The 21,724-nt window shown below is 36.5% G+C and overlaps 1 protein-coding gene across 2 annotated transcripts in view; it reads left to right on the top strand.

The window, feature by feature from the left end:
* GPC5 (glypican 5) overlaps nt 1-21,724 on the top strand; it is a 4,047,478-nt gene that overhangs the window by 3,687,529 nt on the left and 338,225 nt on the right. The window lies entirely within an intron of this gene.

Here is a 21,724-nt window from a genome sequence, read left to right as displayed (position 1 = left end):
GAGAATGTGAATGAATAAGAAGGGATGATACACATACATATATATATATATATATATATATATATATATATATATATATATATATATATATATATATATATATATATATTGTGTGTATGTGTGTGATAAAGAATATAATTAATTTCACATAATTAGAGTTATTGTAATAACATTTTTCTTTGAACTGTAAATTCATATGTGTGTATGATATAAAGGATTCATTTCACATCATCCAAATTATTATAATGACCATTTTCTAGGATGAATCCTAAATCTGTGTATACGTGTGTGTGTGTGTGTGTGTGTGTGTGTGTGTGTGTGTGTGTGTGTGTGTGTGTGAGTGTGAGCATGTCCACATCCATGCATGCATGGTAAATAAAGACTTATCTCTACTTCATCAGAGTTATGCTAATGAGCCTTTGATAGAGTACCTCGTAATTGCATACCCCTCAACATCGATGTAGCCCTACCCCTTACCCCATTCAAGACCTTAGGGTACCATAAGGTTTCTGTCCCTACTGCCAAGTGTGAACTTGCTTTTTATGCTCTTTAATCCAATAAGCTAGGAACAATCAGTAGAAAACACATTGCTTTGGGGGCACTTAGGAGGGAATTTCTTACAAAATTAAGAGTGCTGTAGTACTATATCTCAGGCGTAATGGAAGGCTCACAATAAGAGAAAACCCTAGCACATGTTCCTTTCCACACTTTTGGTTCTGTGACAAGGCCTCAAAGACTTCTAACTGAGAAAAGTAAAGTCCTTAAATGCCTCACATATCCCTTGAGATTAGCGTGACTCTCCCTGTACTCAGTAGCCTGCCAGCTGCTTTGATGTGATCGTGTTTTATTTTTTGAATCATGAGAGATCAGGTCTGATATTCCCTCCTGTTGCCTCCTCCTGACCTTTATTCTTCCTCAGGCGTTTCTCGTGCCTCTACAAAAACACCACTAGGGACCTATCACTACAGCAGCAGATAAACAAGACTCAAAGTAGGGATAACAACATATTCCCATCTGCCGACTGAATAAGTTACCATTGTAGGGCAAACAAAGTGCGACTTTGGCTACCGCCAAGGGTACTTTTAATGAATACGGGGGTTGAAACAAATGTACACCAGCATTATTATCTACAGCTTTATTCAATTTGGAAGGTGAGAGCTATTAAGTGTTTGTAAAAGGTGACAAGAACTTTTAAGTGTGTCTTCTTAAAGGTTTATATTGTGAGTCATCTTAAGATTCCATAACCACCTGCCTAATACTGTTTCTATATTCTAGTTTCTATCTTTATTGTGTGATGCACTTTTTCAAGCAGAAAATGTAGGTTTATACCCAGAATGGTATTGCAGTTACCAGGTTCTATACCAGATAAGGGTAACTTTGTAATAAAAATATGTTGTGAAAATCGCACAATGCTTTGCTTGCAAATTAGTAATTTTTTTTTCTGACATCACTTTCATTGTCCGATTATGGCATTCCTTTATGGGTAGCTTTAAATTAAAGTAACACTAGCCTAAATGCTACTATATCATATTAACCTTATGCTTCTTATGAACTAGATCCACCAGCTGTCACCAAATGCTACATTTGCTGCGATTATTAGGTCAGATTGTCTATTCTAGTGAATATCTCATGCTCTTTCACTGTCAATTACTTTTCCAAAATACTCCTGGATCAACAAAGCAGAATGCAACTGGGGTTACACTACAGACAATTATTATGAATTTAGATTGTAACAGACCCCCACATTTTCTAGGTAATCTTCAGCTATTCCCACTTCCTTCAAAGCAAAAGAAAAAATAAAGTATGCATCAGGCCCTGTGTTCTGTCCATAGTAACTGCAGCAAAATATACCCCCCGCCAAAAAATAAATAAATAAAGACAAGTCTTATTCTGCTCAGGTTAAGAAAAAATTTTCTCAATTCATTGTTGCAAAGTTTGCTGCTATGGACAGACAAACCTACCTCCCTCTGCTAAGTAACTGTCCGTGCACTTCTTAACATCCTGTCCTTTGCTCAAATACCTATACTGTCTGGTCTGCGGCAGTGATTGACAATCAGTGAGTCTTCCCTTAACAAATTTATAATAGCTGCCAGCCCATTCTTTCTTTCCCAATCAATCATTGCCAGTGTGAGCACTTCCTACAAGACGTGGCATCATAGAAACATTAGTCGATTCTTAGGAATAAAAAATGTTAAAACTGAGAACTATGGCTCTGCACTACTCAGACACGATGATGGCCACATGTTGTTTTTAATATATTTAGGTTACATTTGTATAGCAAAAAGTGCAATTTATGTGAACCTTATAAAGTAGTTTCCCTCATCAAAATGTAAAATGGTCCATACGTGAGCAACTTAATTACAATAAGACTGTATGGGTCAGACATGAAACAAGTGAGGACATATAACAGACTTCTATTAAGCACTCTGTGATACACATCCTCTTTTAGTACAATATCAATTTGCAGACAATGACAAGCAGTAGCCCATTTTCTGTTCTTGACTCAGTTAACTCATAGATTATGATGCACTAATGCTCCATGATACCCGGTCATAAGGCTACAACCGTGACTGAGACAACCTGGAATGATATATTGACTTAAACACTGGAGGCATTGATGAGACAGCATGGAGGTATGGATCATCATCAACTTAAACAAGCCCCCACAACACCAAAGTTATATATACCAACTTTGAGACTGCCATACATCAGAGAATAGTGAAGGTTCTCTGAAATGACAATCTCATACTTAGTATACGTAACTCGACATTTTCTGTCATTAAGTCTCAATGTTCCAGATCTCAAATTAACCAGTTTCTGAATATCAAACTGCTTATATATCTATCTATCTATCTATCTGTATATATGAAAATATGTGCATATATGTGTATATTATATATATATATATATATATATATATATATATATATATATATATATATATATATATATATATATGTATATACACACACACACACACACACATACATATAAACACAGATGTGCATGTATGTATATTACTTTTACATACATACATATATACAGATAGATATATCTGTGTGTGTTATATATCTGTTAACATTACCCTGCATTTTTGGCAACTTATCTTTTTCTTCCAATGTGTTTTAATTTTCCTCTCTGGCTTCAAAAGAATTTACCCCTAGTCTTGTTGATTTGGAAATGACTGGTACGTGAGAACATCAGTCTCCAGAGTGATTACCACTAATTAATGGTTAGGGTAAAGTTGTCCTGTATTCACCGAATGCTCCCAAAACCTGACTGTTTAGATACTTTGGAGTGAACATCTCAGTCTCTTGCAGGGCATGCATAGAGCTCAGATCTACATTTAATCAGTGAAACAAGATCTCATTCCAGGTTTATTTATTTTATTTATTTAATATTTATTAACTGGGAAAGTCAACTTGGAACAAAGTCAATTTTCAGTGGTGGCCTGGGGAGAAACACTCCAGATGCATGTCTTTGTAACTTGGGAGGAAACTGGAGCACCCAGATGAAACCCACACAAATGCAAGGAGGACATGCAGACTCCGCACAGAAGGCACCCCAGCTGAGAATTGAACTGGAGAACCTCTTGCTGTGATGCAACAATGCTACTGCTCCACCACTGTGCCTTCCACTTCATTCCATTTTATTTCTGCTGTTCCATTTTAATATAACTTGAAGCAGTCTCTTCTAAACATTTAGCCTCATGTTTTACAAACAAAGGAAGGTTACTGAGAAGGCTACTGAATTATTCATTTTCGACAGCTTCTTCTCGGTGCAGCACTATCCATCAGCTCCCATTCTTTATTATTTCTTAGAAGCAATTTGCCTCTAGATGTGCAGTTACATATAACCTTCCTTGAATTCTTGTTCCTACGATCATGAGAATTTACTTTTTATTCATTCAATGTACAATACCTGGCTCTTACTCACCACACCAGACTTTCATTGCAGTATTTTGCAATACTTTTGTGCACCATTTCATTCTCCACTAGCTGTGTATTGTAGATGTTGCTTTCACTTGCTCTACAAAATACCCACAAAATACTGTCAGACAGTAACATATTATTTTGGTGCGCTGTGTTGCCTTTCTGTGAGTCCCCCGCCTCCATTGGAGGCTTTATGATAAAACCTTCTGTCTGAAACAGGTATTACCATATAGGACAAATCAAGTTCCAAAATGACAAATGCAGGTGTAATGGTACGCATCTAGTCAATGCTCCTAGTACTTCGTGAGTACACAGTGTTTGAGTCTGTCCTGAAGTCTTTAAGAATGTAGAAGATATTTGAGGGATTTCAGTGAAATGTAGCAGATGTGAACCTTTAACACATCATGTTGGAGAAATATGTTAAGTCTTTGAATCTTCTTAGACTGAGGATTTCTCAGAAAATAAGACAGTTCTTCGTGGCTGTTCTTTATTCTTGTTTAGTTATTCACTTTTAATCACATTTCCTTAAGTTAGATGCGTCAGAAAGTCATACACATCGATTGTTACCAGTGGTACCTCTTTTTGTGCTAGGATATTTGACTAAGCAATCAGGAATTTCCTGTCTTTTTCCCCTGCTGTGGGACCATGAAGTTTACATAGATAAGTAAAGGGTGTTATGGTGACATCTGCAATACAGAGGAGCAACAAATCCCTCCATGCAAAAATCCTGTTTTTTAAAAGAACCTTTCATTTGACTTGTAAAAAAGTTTGAAATATGATTCATCACACAACCATCTGATTTATTATGATGGAAGCAGTTTATAGCATATAGATAGTCCTTCATGTAAGTTACGTTATGAAGCAATTCAAAATACAATGCCTGGACTGTCCTTTCTCCACTGCTGTAGATGGCTTACATGATCTAAATTTCAAAACAAAACCCAGCACAAAGGCATGAGGGAGGAAAACTCGTTATTCTCACTTTCATAAAGTAAAATAGTTCATAAAGCCAGTTTCAGTCAATTATAAGGTGAGCCCTACTGTAATAACCCCTTATATAACATAAAACATTGCCTAACCATCATAAACAAAGAAAAAAATGAAGACGTAGTTGGCCAATTGTCCCTGTTGTCATTTAGCACTCTAACCAAGAGAAAGATACCTCATCCAATTATAAAGAAATCTGAATAGAGAATACAAGCAGTACATAATCAGTTTAATATATTCATTAGTTAATACATCTGCACAGATAAATAATGAATATATGTATAGATTTAGGTTCAGCAGATACTCAGGCATAATTCAGTCTGCTAGACCATTAAAACAATTAAATTTAGATTCACTTAGAATGTTGCACATAATTATGTATTCTAATGCCATTTATCTAGATTTAGGCAAAATGTAAGATGCAGCAAAACATCTTACAGATAAAAAGAAATAAGGCAGATGTTTCCAAGTAGGTGAAAAATATTTGAAAAGTAGTAAACAATCAAATTGCTAAATAAAAAACTAAACAAATAATTAAATAAATAGACCCAGGGTTTCAGGGATATTTACTGCATTGTAGTAGGGAATATTGCATGATGGGAGGCCATGTGAAGTGTGCGTGCAGTTTAGCGACACTTTCAGGCATACATGATATTGGCTGTATAAGTAGAGAGCAATGAGCAAAAGTATTAAAATGAGGGACTCTTTGGATGCAAATGATGAAAAAGAAGATGGCGATCTCAGAGCTGCTATACATATATATCTATTTACATATCTGTATATAGATATATGGAGAGATATAGATATATATGTGGACATACTCACATTTGTTGAGAAGCTCATATGTCAATGTTGCATATATCAACTGCAAAATTGTTCACACTGCCTATCTTAACCTGGCCAAGGCAATTGACAAAATACCAGATTCAGGAATTAACAATACCTCTCAACGTCCCTGATTTTGACTCAAATTTTAACTCTGTCTCTCTTAATCCCTCCTAAAACTAGTGACTTTTGGAGGAAAGGTGGTGAATTACACTTAATGAATAATGACAATAATTAAGAGTTATAAACTTCTTTTACTTCCGAAAATGTGTATTAATTCATATGCTCTGATTCTGTCAATGTTTCAAGTTAATAGCACTAATATTTTAAAAGTTTCCCTGATTGTCCCTGATTTTTGCTTGACTTGTCCCTGATTCTGTTGAAATTTGTCCCCAATTGGTTGAGAGGTCTGCCCGTATGTCACCCGTTGGATAGCCAACTGGCTCACAGACAGGACCCAAGAAGGTAGAATTGGGGAGTCCATCTCTACAAAGAGGCCACTTACAAGTGGAGTCCCTCAGGGATCAGTCTTTGGACTGCTCCTTTTTGGCATTTACTTCTGAGAAGTCAAGGCCAATGTCAGTGGTCTCTGGCTGATTAAATTTGCAGATGATTGCAAATTAATAGCTGTCATTGAATCTCACACTGACACAAATGTTTTCCAGGAGGGGTCGACACAGACAAACAACTGGTGTTAGAGTCATGGACTAAAACTAAACGCCAAGAAATGGATAATAGTATCCATTGGGAAGTCATCTATTCTTGGTAACTATCATATTGACAACACACCCCTTAGAGTTGACTCAGTAGTCAGGGACTTAGGTACACATACAGATAGTAATCTAGCCTTTGACCATCATGTGTCTACAGTAGTGAGGATATCATTCTATGTTGTGCAACATATAAACAAAGGTATAGAATCTAAGTCCATGGAAGTCCTTGTTCCACTGTATTCAGCATTCATCAGAACTTTCATTGAGTACAATGTCCCCTTTGGTATGTACCTAACCAGGCATATCAAACAACTGGAATGTCCACAGAGGTTCCTCACTAAAAGAATGCAGGACATAAGTAAAATGTCCTCTGCAGACTGCCTCAAGTCCCTATCCCTTTATTCTGTCTCCTACAGACTTTTGAGGGCAGATCTATGCCTGGCATACAGGCATTGTCAGACCCCACTCTAATGGACCTCCTGCATATCCATAAAACAAACAGCACCAAAATTACCCATTCAAAACACTTAAACCTTGCCTGTGATATAAATACAACCTGTTGGAGAGAGAGGTATGTATACCAGAGACTACCCTGTCTGTGGAACATGCTTCCCATCCATGTGAAGCAGTTTCTCCCTAACCCAATTCAAGTGCAACTTGGACAATAGGATGTGAAACTGGAAAATCATCCCTGGTTGGGTACCTATGTCTCTAATGGAAACAGCTAACCTGTAAATGGTTCATCTCCCAGACCCATGCTTATACTTAACAAGGGTATCAGAACTTGTACGAGATTTGGGATGCATGGCTAGGGTTAAAAAGGCCCTTGTGGTTGTTAGCCTAGTAAACAGCTATGAATCTATGAAAACATCAACAGTGCCAACATTGACACACTACCATGCATGCACCAAGAAATAACCTCACGAAATGCAAAATTTAACTACAAAAACAGTCCCTTACAATGGGGGGGCTGCTCTACCCACACCCCCTGCTAAGTATATAGTCTAACTCTGAGATTGCACTATATCAGGGAAGAGGCATATTCCCCAAACCTGAGAATTGTGCAGTCTTGTACATCTTTTGATCATCTGTTTAGTTAATAAAATGCAGTCAAATAAATAAATGTCAACCAAAAAGCATTTAGACCATATGCAGGTCACCCATATCGGTCTGTCTATACATCTATCTATCTTTATCTACATCTGTATCTATCTCTGTAGCTCTCTCTCTCTCTCTCTCTCTCTCTATATATATATATATATATATATATATGTTTGTGTGTGTGTGTGTGTGTGTGTGTCAGCTTTTCCTAGTTAGGGGTCACCACAGCAGATCACCTGTCTGCTCATGATTGGCAGTGGAGTTTTCTGGTGTCAAGTTGCCAGCCCAGTGCCTGACATTCCATTAAAGGCACACACATGCATGCACTCATGCCTTAGGCCAATTTAGAGTATCCAATCCACCTACAGCATGTCTTTGAGATGTGGGAGGAAGCTGGAGCACCCGGAGGAAACCCACATGATCAAAGGGAGGACATGCAGACTCTGCACAGTAGACACCCCAGCTGAGGATTGAACCGGAAAACCTCCTGCTGTGAGTTGGCAACACTAACTGTTGCACCACCACGGCTGCCCTATATGTATGTATGTATATATATATATATATATATATATATATATATATATATATATATATATATATATATATATATATATATATATATATATATATATATATATATATATATATATATATATATATATATATATATATATATATATATATATATATATATATATATATATATATATATATATATATATATATATATATATATATATATACACACACACACACACACACACACACACACACACATATATACATATGTATGTATATATATATATATATATATATATATATATATATATGGATCTCATACTATTGAGAGAAACACACTTTATCGAAAACATTTTCCCTAAAGTGTGTTAAAAAAACTAGAAAACAAAATAAAAAAAAAAAACACAGCACTCACGTTTACCTCCCTGCCTCCCACACCCCCTACTGTTATATTCTCAGTCCGAGATTGCTCTACAGTGGAGAAAAGGGAGTATTCCCTTATCCCAACTGTGCTGCAACCTCAACAACAGCCATCTCCTTACATTTTTATCCTTATTTAAGCAGACTTTCACGAAAGTGCTTTTTCGGTGAAAAGCACTTTCACAAAAGTTTGCTCGGCTGTTTCACTTTCGGAGAAACGGCCGTTCGATAAAGAGTATGGATCCTATATATATATATACATCTATATATATATATATATATATATATATTTGTGCGTGTATATACTTTTGTGTGTGTATGTGTGTGTATATGGATAAGCTGGGTGCGGAGGTGCAGGTGGGCCCCCCCCCCCCCCGAAAAGTAGTTCAAAGAAGAAAAGTGATGACTGGTATTCACTCATCTGTATTTTTTGGTCTTTTTTCAGTATTTTGAGACTGCAGTCTGAGTCTTGATATTTCAATCAGGGTCCAAGGGGTTCTTGTGTGCACTCTCCCTGTGTCCAACAATGACACTGTAACTGTCTAACCATAACAGTTGTTCATTGCTATCATTATTAGAATTGGACCTCTTTGCAATATCAGGTAGTGAAATCTCTGCAGTGGTGCAGCCAGATAGAAACTCACCTCTGAAGAAGGCAAAGCAGGAAAACCACTATGACTGTAGTCCATCACCTCTACTTTAATCCCTTTGCAAGATTAATGGGATGGTGAATGCTAGTAATAATGGATAATATACCCTACCTTATACAGATGCCCCTGGAGGTTGTACCCCTGATTTACCCAAAGCAAATGAAGTGCACAGAATCAGTGACATGTTCACTAATAATGGAAACTATCAAAATTATTCAGTGCTTAATACACACAAAGTAATACATACCTTGGCCATCTTTGTTACACATTCTTTTTTTGCTAAATATTTTTTTATTATTTCAAATAAGATGTCTTAAGAAACATTACATGAAATAAAGATAAATAACATATTTACAATTCTAAAACATTACTAACTTCCAACCATTATATAACTATTTACACTGGTGTCTATGCAAATACCATTGAAATTCTATATTATCTAGAGTTAGAAACATAAGATGATATATCTTCATCGATCTTTTCGAGTATTTCTAGTACTTTCATCCAAGAGTAATAGTAAGAAGTAGATCTTTTAGTTCTGTTCTTCACTGTTAATATTTCCATATGAGCAACTGTTGATGCTAAATTAAATTCTCAAATTTTTGATAGACATTCTTGAGGAACTCTGTAGATTGGCTATGAGTTCCAAGATTCTGCCATCAGACTTTTATGAGTCCATTCCCCATTTTGGAGATGTCAAACTCTCCTCTGTCTCTGCCAGTTATAGCTTGCTTGAAGGCCGGCCTCCTGGGCATGATGGAGTTTATGATTTTTACATCATTGATAATGTCAGTGGTCCTATATATGATCTACTTATAGTTGCAGTCCTGCCCACTGACTGTGCTGGAATCACCAGCGAGATCCTGCCAAGTGTGGTTATGGTAGGACTGGTCAGCAGCATGCTGACCGAATAACCATTAGAAATGGAGGCAGATTGCCTGCAGCAACAATTCTTTTACCACATCAGAAATTTTCTTCGCCTTTCCCTTGCCAGGCATATTGCTTTGTGCAGAAGGAATACATCAAGTGAGTAAGCAGTATGGACTGTTTGTCCAGCTTCTCTGTCTACAGTGTAGCACCCTTCCTGTACACTCATTTTGGAGTGGTATTAGCATACACAGGAATATGCTGTACAGCCTTCCCCCACTAACAGGTACACAAGCACCACTATAAACACCTCCTCAAACACACAAACATAAACCCAAATCCATGCAGTTAGCCATATGGCATTTGCCATCTCCCTCCTCCCTGCACCGTCACACTACTGCGTCATATACATTCAGTATACAAGCTCATCCTTGGGTATACCACAGGGTAGTAACCACTGTGGTCACATTCACTGGCCACCCAGCCACCCCACAAGCTCAACAGCATATAGCAAAAAGCTGTAGTGATATAATATGAGTGTTACAGTGCCACACTCTTGTTACACACATTTGTGTGTCTCATTGAAATGCTATGCATGGGTCTAGTTGTGCCCCATCATTTCATGAGAGAGTGCTGACCTAACTCCTTTAAGAGACACATTTCTCAATTGCTTTTAGGAGTGTCTGCTAATAACCTTCTCAATACATGTGCATAACATGTCTGTGTTTCACTGGCTACTTTTTCCTTGTAAAAGCACTTAATAGGCATTGTTCCTCACAGCAAGTATTTCTACAAAAAAGTGTTAAATCACATCTACAGATGCTGCAAGTACCTTCAGCAAGTCATAGTTCTGCTTTCCTCAGGGTCAGTTGGCTTCAGCAAGTGAAAAGGAGCAAAGTTTGTGATAAAATGCATTATCATCTTTATTAGAAAGTCATCTACACTCAGAAACTACAACATTGACACTATACCCCTAAGAGCTGGCTCAGATTTTCATGTGTCTACTTTGTATTAAGTCCTATATAGCACAGCTTGCAAACAAATGGATTGCATCTAGATCTAAAATGCCATTGTACCTCTCATTATTTATTTAGTTAGTTATTGTTTTTTTATTGACATGTGATTACTGGGAATGTCCAACTTGGTAGAAACCCATTTTCACTGGATGCGCAGGGAGAAAAGCCCCAAATTATTACAAAACATTTTAAGAACAAAAATTTTACAGTCTTCCAAAATAAAACAAAAACTCCAGCAGTTAAAATAATTATAACATATTAGACATAATATAAAAACATTGGTTAAGACTCAGTACAACTTATATGATAATCATTTAATATTTAGAGAACTTTTACACATATTGTAGAGAAATTAAAGGTAAGTTAGTCTAATACAAATAGGAATTTGAATATGAAGTGAGGGAAAAGAGGCTTATGGTATATTTAGAGAGAAAGTCAGGAAAGAGAATTTGATAGAAGTGAGGAAGTTAGTGAAGAAGGGATAGTAAGGAAGTACCAGGAATGAAAAAGGTACTTGTTCACATTTAGAGATATAGGTTATCCTGGTTTTTGAGCAAGACCAGGGACAGATCTTTAGCTAAAAATTCTTTCAGAGTGGTTTTGAAAGATGGGAGGGAGGGTATTGACCTGATGGATACAGGTAAGGAGTTCCAGGCCTTAGCAACATTGTATGAGTCCAGACAGTTCCCAGCAGATTTGATATGTTTGCATGGTTCCACTTCATATCATCGAATTATCATTTCATCGAATTGCAAAATATCGAGACCAAATCGTCGAAAACTCAAATCATCGAAAAATCATAACATCGAATCTCAAATCATTGAAAATTATAAAGCAACTATAAATAACATTCCACAAAGTTTTTACTACATTTATGCAGGGGGGCAAGCCCCCTGTACTCCCCGTAAATAAATATACCATCTCCAAGGCCGCACTACAGTGGGGGAAAAAGGTAATTTCCTAACCCCACTGTAGTGCGACCTTGGAGTTGGTATATTTAATTATGGGGGGTGTGTGAGGTGCAGGGGGGCTTGCCCTCCTGCATAAATGTAGTAAGCAGTGTCTGGGATGTTATTTCTAGTTGCTTTATAGTTTTCAATGATTTGAGATTTGATGATATAAGTTTCTGACTAAATGAGTTTTCAACTGTTTGGTCTCGATGATTTGAAATTCGATGAAATCATAATTCAATTATATGAAGTGAAACCGTTTGCACACAGACAGGAGTTTTTGGTCACTGGATCACTATGACTGACTGGGAATATAGTTGTGTAGAATGATTTTTAGTGCTGGGCAGGTAGATGGATGCTGGATAATTTTATAGATGGTAAGAAGCTGTGCATGTGTTAACTGATGTGGCAGTTATAACCATTTTAGGCTTTTTAGTACTATACAGTGGTGGGATCTAAAAGGGGTATTTGCTGCAAAGTTTGCAACTTTATTATAGCATTGTTCAAGTTTTTTTTAACTTTTGTAAAGCCTGAAGGTTAGTAAGGACAGGAGTGCCATAAAGAAGAGCAGGGAGGAGACAAGTAGTGGCAAGTGTAGTTATAGTTGAGTCGGTGAGAACGTTTTTGGCTCTGTAAAGCATCCTTAGCTTTTGATGAGTTTTTTTATGCAATTTTGTATATGCAGGTCAAATGTAAGATTATCATCCACCATCATCCCTAATAATTTGCTATGAGATGTGACTTTAATAGTTGTATTATTAAGAGAGGATTTTAATTTTTGTTTCTTCATAAGAGAGGGATTTGGGGAGAAAAAAGTTGTAGTTTGGGCTTTTTGGGTTGAGCTTGAGTTGTGAGTTACAAAGCCACATTTCAGTGGCTGTTAAAGCTTCCTGAGTAATTTTTTGGAGATGTATCATGTTGACAGATGTGGAAATGATAGTGGAATCATCTGCATATTGTATTAAGGTGGCCTGTTGTGTGGATGTATAGAGGTGTTGAAGATGTTAAAGAGGATGGGACCAAGGACAGAGACTTATGATATACCGGTGGTGACTGTGAGCTAAGGAGAGAGTGTGGAGTGCCATTTTACTGACTGATATCTATTGGACAGGTAGCTTTTGAACCACAAAAGGGTGGGCTGAAAGAGACCTAATCAGGACATTTGAAGCAGAAGATTGCTGTGACAAACTGTGTCAAAGGCTTTAGACAAGTCTAGAAATTGGGAAGAATCTAGTTTGCTATTATTTCTAGCTTTATTGACAGTATCTGTATAGATTACAAGGGCAGTGCTAGTAATATGGGAAGGACGGAAGCCATGTTGTTTATGGGACATGAGTTCTTCCTGCAGGAGATACTCTAGCAATTGTTTCTGAATACATTTTTCAAGTATTTTGGCAAGGGGATACGATTGCTATAACTCTAAAGTTATTAATGTTTATTGAATTTCCTCTTTTGTGCAGAGGGATAATGTGTGACTTTTTCAAAAGGGAGGGGATGTGGGATTCCTGTATCGACCTATTTATAAGGATTGAGCGGGATAGGCAATGTTATTGGCTGCTACATTTACATACTCACTTGAAAGGTCATCCACTGAAGAACAGCATGGTTTAAGTTTGTTTAAGAGTAATTTTATATAGGATGTAGGCAAAGGATTGAAAGTGAAAATGGATGTGGTGAAATGTGGTTGTTGGGCAGAGTTGGGACTAGATGTTGAAGAATCCTTGGTTAGAAGTGCTATACTTTCTGTAGAATAAGAGTTGAACTGTATTGCAGTTTGAGTGGTGAATTATCAATACAGGGGTTAGGATTGCATTTTTGGCTGAGATGTACGATTTCTTTAATGGATGTCCAAGATTTTTTAGGGTTGTATTTAGTATTATTCTGAAAGTTATTACAGTATATTTTTTGTCTTCATTTATTTGCTTTATATTATGATTGTGATGCATTCTGAAGTTTTCAAGATATTGTGGTGTTTTATATGCCTGCCATTCTTTCCATGCTTTTTCTCTATCCTGCATTAGCATTCTACTCTTTTTGGATAACCAAATTCCATTATTTTTTAATAGTCTCCTCCTTTTAGCAGGTGCAAGGCTATTTAGGATATTTTAAAAAGTTGCACTGAATTCTTTTACAGCATTGTCTGAGGGGAGGATTTTTAGGATGTTCCAGTTGATAGATCATAGTGTAGTAATGATCATGTCTCGGTTAAACTTGGGAAGGTTATGTTTTGTTCTATAAATATGCTGTTTAACTGGATGTGTGAGATGTCTTAATGTATATATTGGGATATGATCACTGAGATAATCTGACATCATACCTGTGGTGGAATATTTGCTAGGGTCTGATACTAGGATCCAGTCTAATAGGGCACTTGATGCCTTGCTATAATATGTGGGACTATTAATTAGTTATGTGCAACCATATAAGTTCATGCAGGATGTAGGGGAGATAGAGTTTATTGCCAACCAACTGACGGTCACATCACCTAGCCGTATTTTTTTTTTATGGAAATGTTATGGATATCTAATGTAGGATATATTCCAATGTAGTTGCATTATCACCAGGAGGGATGCAAAGGACAGTAATACATATCTGTTTATAAATGCTTATTTTGAGGAAAGCAAGAATAAGCTCTACTGAACTGAATTTTGGTATGCCAGTCATTGAGTATAATGCCCCTTTGGTATATATCTATCTAGTCAACAACTGGAACACCCATACAGATACCTTACTAAAAGGTTATAAGGCCTAGTAATATGTTCTATATGGACTAACTCAAATCAAAGTCACTATACTTGGTATCCTACAAACTGCTAAGATGTGACATATGTCTGGCATTCAAGGCATCCTCTGACCCAGTATTTATGGACTACTACACATCAGCAAGTCAAATGGCACCATCCACATAAAACCACACTCATTCCTGTCCATACTCATAGGCAAATTGAATATATGAATGGGTAATAGTAAATAACACCAGGACTGCCCCCTGTATTACTAATGGACAGAGACAGCTCATAAATGCTTTATCCCATGCATATGTTTCCTCAGATTATCTATGGTATTATTCTAGTTATTTTCTGTAGAGGTAATATAGAATTATCAACCATGGGATGGGTAATGCCAGTCTAGCCAGGATAGGTTAATCCAAGCAGCAAAAGAGAAATTGGATAGGGTTAAAATGGCACACAAAGCCAGCTAACCTCATACTTACCTTACCTTTGAACCTAGCTATGTCAGCCAAGAAAATGATTAATGGTAGAAGATAGGCCAATACTTCTTCAGACGTCTGTATGCAGTAAGTGTTCTAGTTTTCCATATTATTTAGTAGTGTGGATGGCATATATTAAGATACAAGCTGGCATTTCTACTAATGCTAAAAGCATTTTTTTCTATCAGGAATAAAGCTGTTAACTTTGGCATTGTTCGCTTTTTGTCATTTTTTTTTCATTCTGCAAGTGAGTTGTCACCAACTTCTTTATGTTTCCCTTTTGCTGTGTGTCTCACTGATTATGTAGCTCAGCCTGTAAATGAAATACTTAGCACACTGACTGAAGACTGAATTACAGTACAGGTACAGTGGTAAGACTGCATTACAGTACAGGTACAGTGGTAGGACTGCATTACAGTACAGGTACAGTGGTAGGACTGCATTACAGTACAGGTACAGTGGTAAGACTGCATCACAGTACTGGTACAGTGGTAAGACTGCATTACAGTACAGGTACAGTGGTAAGACTGCATTACAGTACAGCTACAGTGGTAGGACTGCATTACATTACAGGTACAGTGGTAGGACTGCATTACAGTACAGGTACAGTGGTAAGACTGCATCACAGTACTGGTACAGTGGTAAGACTGCATTACAGTACAGGTACAGTGGTAAGACTGCATTACAGTACAGGTACAGTGGTAGGACTGCATTACAGTACAGGTACAGTGGTAAGACTGCATCACAGTACAGGTACAGTGGTAAGACTGCATTACAGTACAGCTACAGTGGTAAGACTGCATTACAGTACAGGTACAGCGGTAAGACTGCATCACAGTACAGGTACAGTGTTAAGACTCTGCTCATGTGACAACTGCTTTTGGCCATTATATTATCCCACCTGTTGTGTCATTTTACTTTTTTTATGTTCACTTACTTGTCATTAGTATCTACATACTTCATAACGCCCTATGTTTCCTATCCATTATTTTCTGTGTCCCTGACTGCATTAATACCTCCCTCTGCAGTCGTATGTATGCTATATATTTGGTTATATGTGAGTATTGTCTATGTAATGTATTTGTTTCTGTGACCCTTCTACCTCCTCTATTTACCTAACTTAATCATGCTTCCCTTATTACCTACAAGTTATCTTTCCTGCATATATGTATCATCGGGTCAAAAACAGGTCATCACATAAGCCTCATGAGAATGGAGGGCAGCTACAAACCTTCATTTTATTGCAATAACTGCACATGCAACGTATCCTTGGAATTTGTGCTTGACAGACAAGCTCTACTACTGCTCAAACTTCCCTTCAGCCTACCCATAGTCTCATGTGATCTTCCTACTGATATCTGCTGAACCTGCAATGAGGACCTTTCATGAGCTGCTTGTCCCACACAAACTTCTCTGGTTACATTCATTCCTAATCACTGTCTGGGTGCACACACTATAAACAAAGGAGGGGTGTGATCATAGCCACAGTGTTTCTGAAACGCCTGAAATATGTCTTTTTGTATGAATAAGTATTATCCTTTATTTTTTTTTTCTATTTTTTTTTTCTTTAGAGGTTTTATTAATTACTTTTTGATGAAAGGGGGATCTTATTGCTGCATGTGTAATAATCATGTTTATTTCTTTGTACATTAGAGGTATGAACCACCTGATTAAAAAAAGGAAGTTGCTGAAAACACACTTTACATTTGCTCAGGAATTTAATTTTGCCTCAAACAAGCCTCATCATCGATAAGTCAAATCATTTAAACATTTTTCAGATTAACTATACAGCAATAATAAATATACTGGAGTGCAGGTCGTAATACATTACAATCAGTATACAGTGATAAAAATTGTAGAGTAAAATGATATGAGGATATTCTTGGTCAAGGTATTTCATCAACTTCTACCTGTAAAATATGCTTGATTTATGAGCCGTTTGCAGGCTATCAATTTTTTTGCTTAAAGTGCATGGACTTATCATAGAGTTGTGTCCTGTTGTAGTCATCCTTGTAAAAGATTACAGTACAACCTTTGACCTGTATAGATCCTCCAAATATGTTAAAGTGAATTAAGTATGTATATGGGACTTCTTTCAAAATCACAGTATGACTGATTTGTGGAAATTAACATACCCTGTCACTTCAGAAGGGTTCCTATTACCAGATCAAAAGACCGTAATCGCGAATACAAAAAGAGCAACACGTATTGCGCGAAATACGGAAATGCCAAATATCCAAAACAGAGAAAATTTAAATGTTGAAGTGTAATGGTTGGCCCATCTGCGGTATAGCTCCATAAGGTAAGTGTGCGATAGATAGGACTTTAGGGTTAGGATGTGGGTTAAGGTAAGTTAATAGATAGGTAATGTATGTAAGATTTAGTGTAGTGTTAGAAGTAGGGTTTTATTTAACTGTATGTGTGTGTATTATTTATTTTTTTTGGGTGTATGTCTGTAGGGGAAGTGTGCATTAGTTACGGACCTTAGGGTTAGGGAGGGGTTAAAGATAGTGCATAGATACTTGTGTATGTGAGGTTTAGTGTAGTGTTGGAAGTAGGGTTTTGTTAAATGTATGTGTGTGTATTATTTATTTTTTTTGGGTGTATGTCTGTAGGGGAAGTGTGTGGTAGTTACGGACCTTAGGGTTAGGAAGGGGTTAAGGATAGTGCATAGATACTTGTGAATGTGAGGTTTAGTGTAGTGTTGAAAGTAGGGTTTTGTGAAATGTATGTATGTGTATTATTTATTTTTTGGGTGTATGTCTGTAGGGGACACGTGCAGTAGTTATGGACCTTAGGATTAGGGAGGGGTTAAGGATAGTGCATAGTTAGTTGTGTATGTGGTGTTTAGTGTAGGGTTAGAAGTAGAGTTTTGGTGCTTTACTTTAGGTTAAAAGTAGGGTTTGGTTAGTGCATGTATGTGGTTTATTTATTTTGTTTGGGTAAGTAGTAAGTAGCGGGTGGTGGAGTTGGCCGACTATGACAGTTCGTTATTTTAATTTTCGCTATTAGTGCGTTTGGGATTTTTGTGGTTCGCGTTATAGGTGTCGACGTTTAGGTATTCGCATAAAGGGTTTTGATTTGCTAATAATATAATATAGACCCCTTCAGAATATACAAATTTGGACCTTAAATATAAGAAGCATCATTTTCATTATTTCTTTACTTTCTAATCTTTAGACAATAATTTAATAGGGAAAGATGCATTCCACAGTTCTAACTGATCATTCCCTAAATTTATTATCACAAAGAGAAGTACAATGTGCATAAAAATATCTTATGTGGATAAAGGCCACATCTTTGATCTGCATTCCATGGAACAAATTATATCTATCGTGCAGAAACAACCATTCAGTCCTGAGCAAGGTGCCTCTCCAGAAAAAATCCAAATAGCAAACAGCAACAGAAGAGGCTCACCACAGCTATTATTTAACTCAGAATAATTTGGAATAATAAAAATACATACTGAATTCATACTGTTTTTTCCATCTAAAATTCATTCTTTCTCCAGTGTATTATGTTATTTGAAAATTTGGTGGATATGGCAGTAAATATTTGAACAAGTTGTACATGTCATATCTAATGGCATATTCTAATGCTGCCTAGAGAACAATGTAGCTTTAACCTTACAAAGCATAAGGTATATGTATTTTGTCAGTTTGGGTAAAATATAAATAAATAAGCCCCATCCACTTGAAGAGTTAATAACACTGTTTGTGTATAGAAGACTATTTTTAATGGTTGATTTCAATTTTTGAAGAAATATTCTTTTGGTAGCAGTAGTAATTAGAAAAACATTCTAATCTTGACTTGACCAAGAATCTAATGTGATGCATTATTCTGGCATGTTTCTAAGGCTTCACTTCTTATAAATATTAGTTTATTATTAAAAAACTGTATGCTGTCATCCTGATGATTCCTATAAATTTCAGACAACAAATAGTTTGCAATTCTTAGTCCGCGGTACAACTAAGCTGAATGAGAGCTTGTTAGAAGTATCCTTCCAATATTACTCTAATACAGTTTTGTATACTACAGTGTCTGAAATTTTAATGTTAAGCCTCCTGTTTAAGACAGTTCCAAACAGATATCTTTGCAGATAAAAATACAAAACTGTTAAATATCTGTCTGTTAATGTCTTGGCAGCTGATGATGATGATGATGCAAAAATTTCATTGATGGAATTTAGAACTGATAAACCCATTAGAATTGGGAAAAAAACTATCAAATTTTGGGAGTTATGTAAATTTCACATCCTGTCCAGCAGTAATCAAACAATGCAATAAAATGTTTTAATCGGATTTATACGAGTCCTGCAAAGATGGCAAGGGCAAACACTTGTAATACAAATTGTTTACAAGACTGTCAACATAAGGGTACTTCATATCATATGTGGCACAGTTGCTTAAGGAACTACTATTAATGGGTAATTAGTTCAGAATGTTTTCAGGAATAGACCAAGTTCTCAGTTCCACTGGTGTATGATTATGGTTTGGTCCCAGGGCAAAGCCCGAGGACCAAAACAAAGCAATGACATTATTTAAGAAAAGAAACTATTACTTTTCTTAAATAATGGCATAGTATAATGCCTGTTTACTGCCCTTCCGCAGATGTCTGGCATCGCAGTTCTGATGTACTGCGAAAGCAAGATCTCCGTTGCTTTAATGAGTTTAACATGACGTTTTAAAATAAGCAACGGACATCTCCGTTGCTTATTTTAAAACTGTCTCGCTATGTTAAACTCATTTAACATAGCGAAACATAAAAAGCAACGGAGATCTTGCTTTCTCCGTTGATGTTAAATGGGTTTACGAGACAGAAATAAACGGAGATCTTTAACCATTTAACATAGCGAACAGTGTTTAAACGAGTTATACTAAAGGAAAAGTCCGGCTGACGGACCTTTTTCCATTAGTATAACTCGATTTACAGCGGGCACGCTGGCCAATCAGCGTGCACGTTTTGGGGGGATCATGGTATAATATTCAATTTTTGGTGTAACCTTGATTAGCAGTTCATTGCATTAGAACACTTTTTCCATGTTACTACTTTTGCCAAACTAATAATTCTTAATAACTGTAATCGGTCCTTATAGCCAGAAGTACTTGAGATTCAGTTGGAGAGAACCATCCGAACTACCTTTTTTGGATAGATTGGAAAGAAATAAGGACTAATCCTTCACCTAAAGCATGCTTTTTTTGTGATTGACAGCAATATCAGCATTAAGATATATTTTTTATGATAATATAATCAGTTACTTGGAAAAAAAGCTCCAGAAGTATTGAAAGACATGCTGAGCCTGCTGTATGAGTTACTAAGTTTTCTGTTGTATTGATAAATTAGAATATTTGAATATGTAAAGGTTTCTTGCAGATTGGTTGTAATGGCTGCAAGATAAGGAAGGCATAGTGATGTTCAAGGAAATGTTCAAGGTAAAGTAAGGTTAATGGCTTTAAGTAGATTTAAAATTCCGCTATTTCTGAGGGAATGATAAAACACATATGAGAGTGACTCGGTACTGAATGGCACAACCTTCTGTGAATTCTGGGTTAAGAATTTTAGATTAAAATGGATTGTAATTCAATATTGTAATCATTTGGAATTAAATATGACTAATTGCTTTGAATAAGGAAGATGACCTGTATAAGACTTATATGCAGGAATGGGAGTAATATTACGAAAAGCTGGAATACAAGGGGTGGTAAGTAATAGCAGTCTTTAAGGGTATTTACTCATTTATTGAAGAGAGGAAATGTAAAATTTGTAAAGGGAACAATAACTTTGTTTTTGAAAAGTCAAGAAAATATTTAACTTTATATCAGAATGCCCTGGGGTAATTAGCTAATACTTTGATTCAATTTGCAATAGGTGGATTTTGCTGATTACCTGCAATGCAAGTTGAATGATTCAATAGATGAAATAAAGGCAAATAAAATGTCTGTTAAAGGTGCCATGTTTTCTCTTTGGAATGTATTGTATGGTAAAGATACTGGGTGAGCCATAAGCAAAGGTTCCTTTGAAGGCACCATTTGTATTTAGATATATAGCATGTTGAATGGGGAAATACTATTATTAATGACCTGAGATGCATAATTCGGATTGCCCATGTTGTACAGAGGAGTCCAGTTTAATATCTGAAGTAGAAAAAGAGGTTCTTTGTATGGCAGAGAGCCATTATGAGATCATGCTAAGCAGAAATGCTGTTGCATCTGCCTGGATAGTAATGATGAGTGTGTCTAGTAAGCTATCATTACCTGAATTCAGGCATCAGTGAGATGGTTTGTTAAATAGCTGAGAGGACAGACAAAAGCTGAGGTGAAAAGTGTGGAATAGAACAGGTCAAGCCAATACAGGTTTATGTACCACAGTAAAATTTATATTTCATCAGTCTTGGACAGCCCATTCTACGCTGTTGTTTGGCAAATGGCTTGATGGTGGCCGACCCATGCTTCTCCAAGAGACGAGGTCACAAGATTGCACACAGGAGTGGTCAATATGCAACTAAGGTAGACTTTCTCCTTGTAAGGCATGAA

This window comes from Protopterus annectens, chromosome 4.part1 (genome assembly GCF_019279795.1).
Source record: "Protopterus annectens isolate FY-2018-M chromosome 4.part1, PAN1.0, whole genome shotgun sequence".
Lineage (NCBI taxonomy): Eukaryota > Metazoa > Chordata > Ceratodontiformes > Protopteridae > Protopterus > Protopterus annectens.
This window is presented reverse-complemented; position numbering and strand designations above follow the sequence as displayed.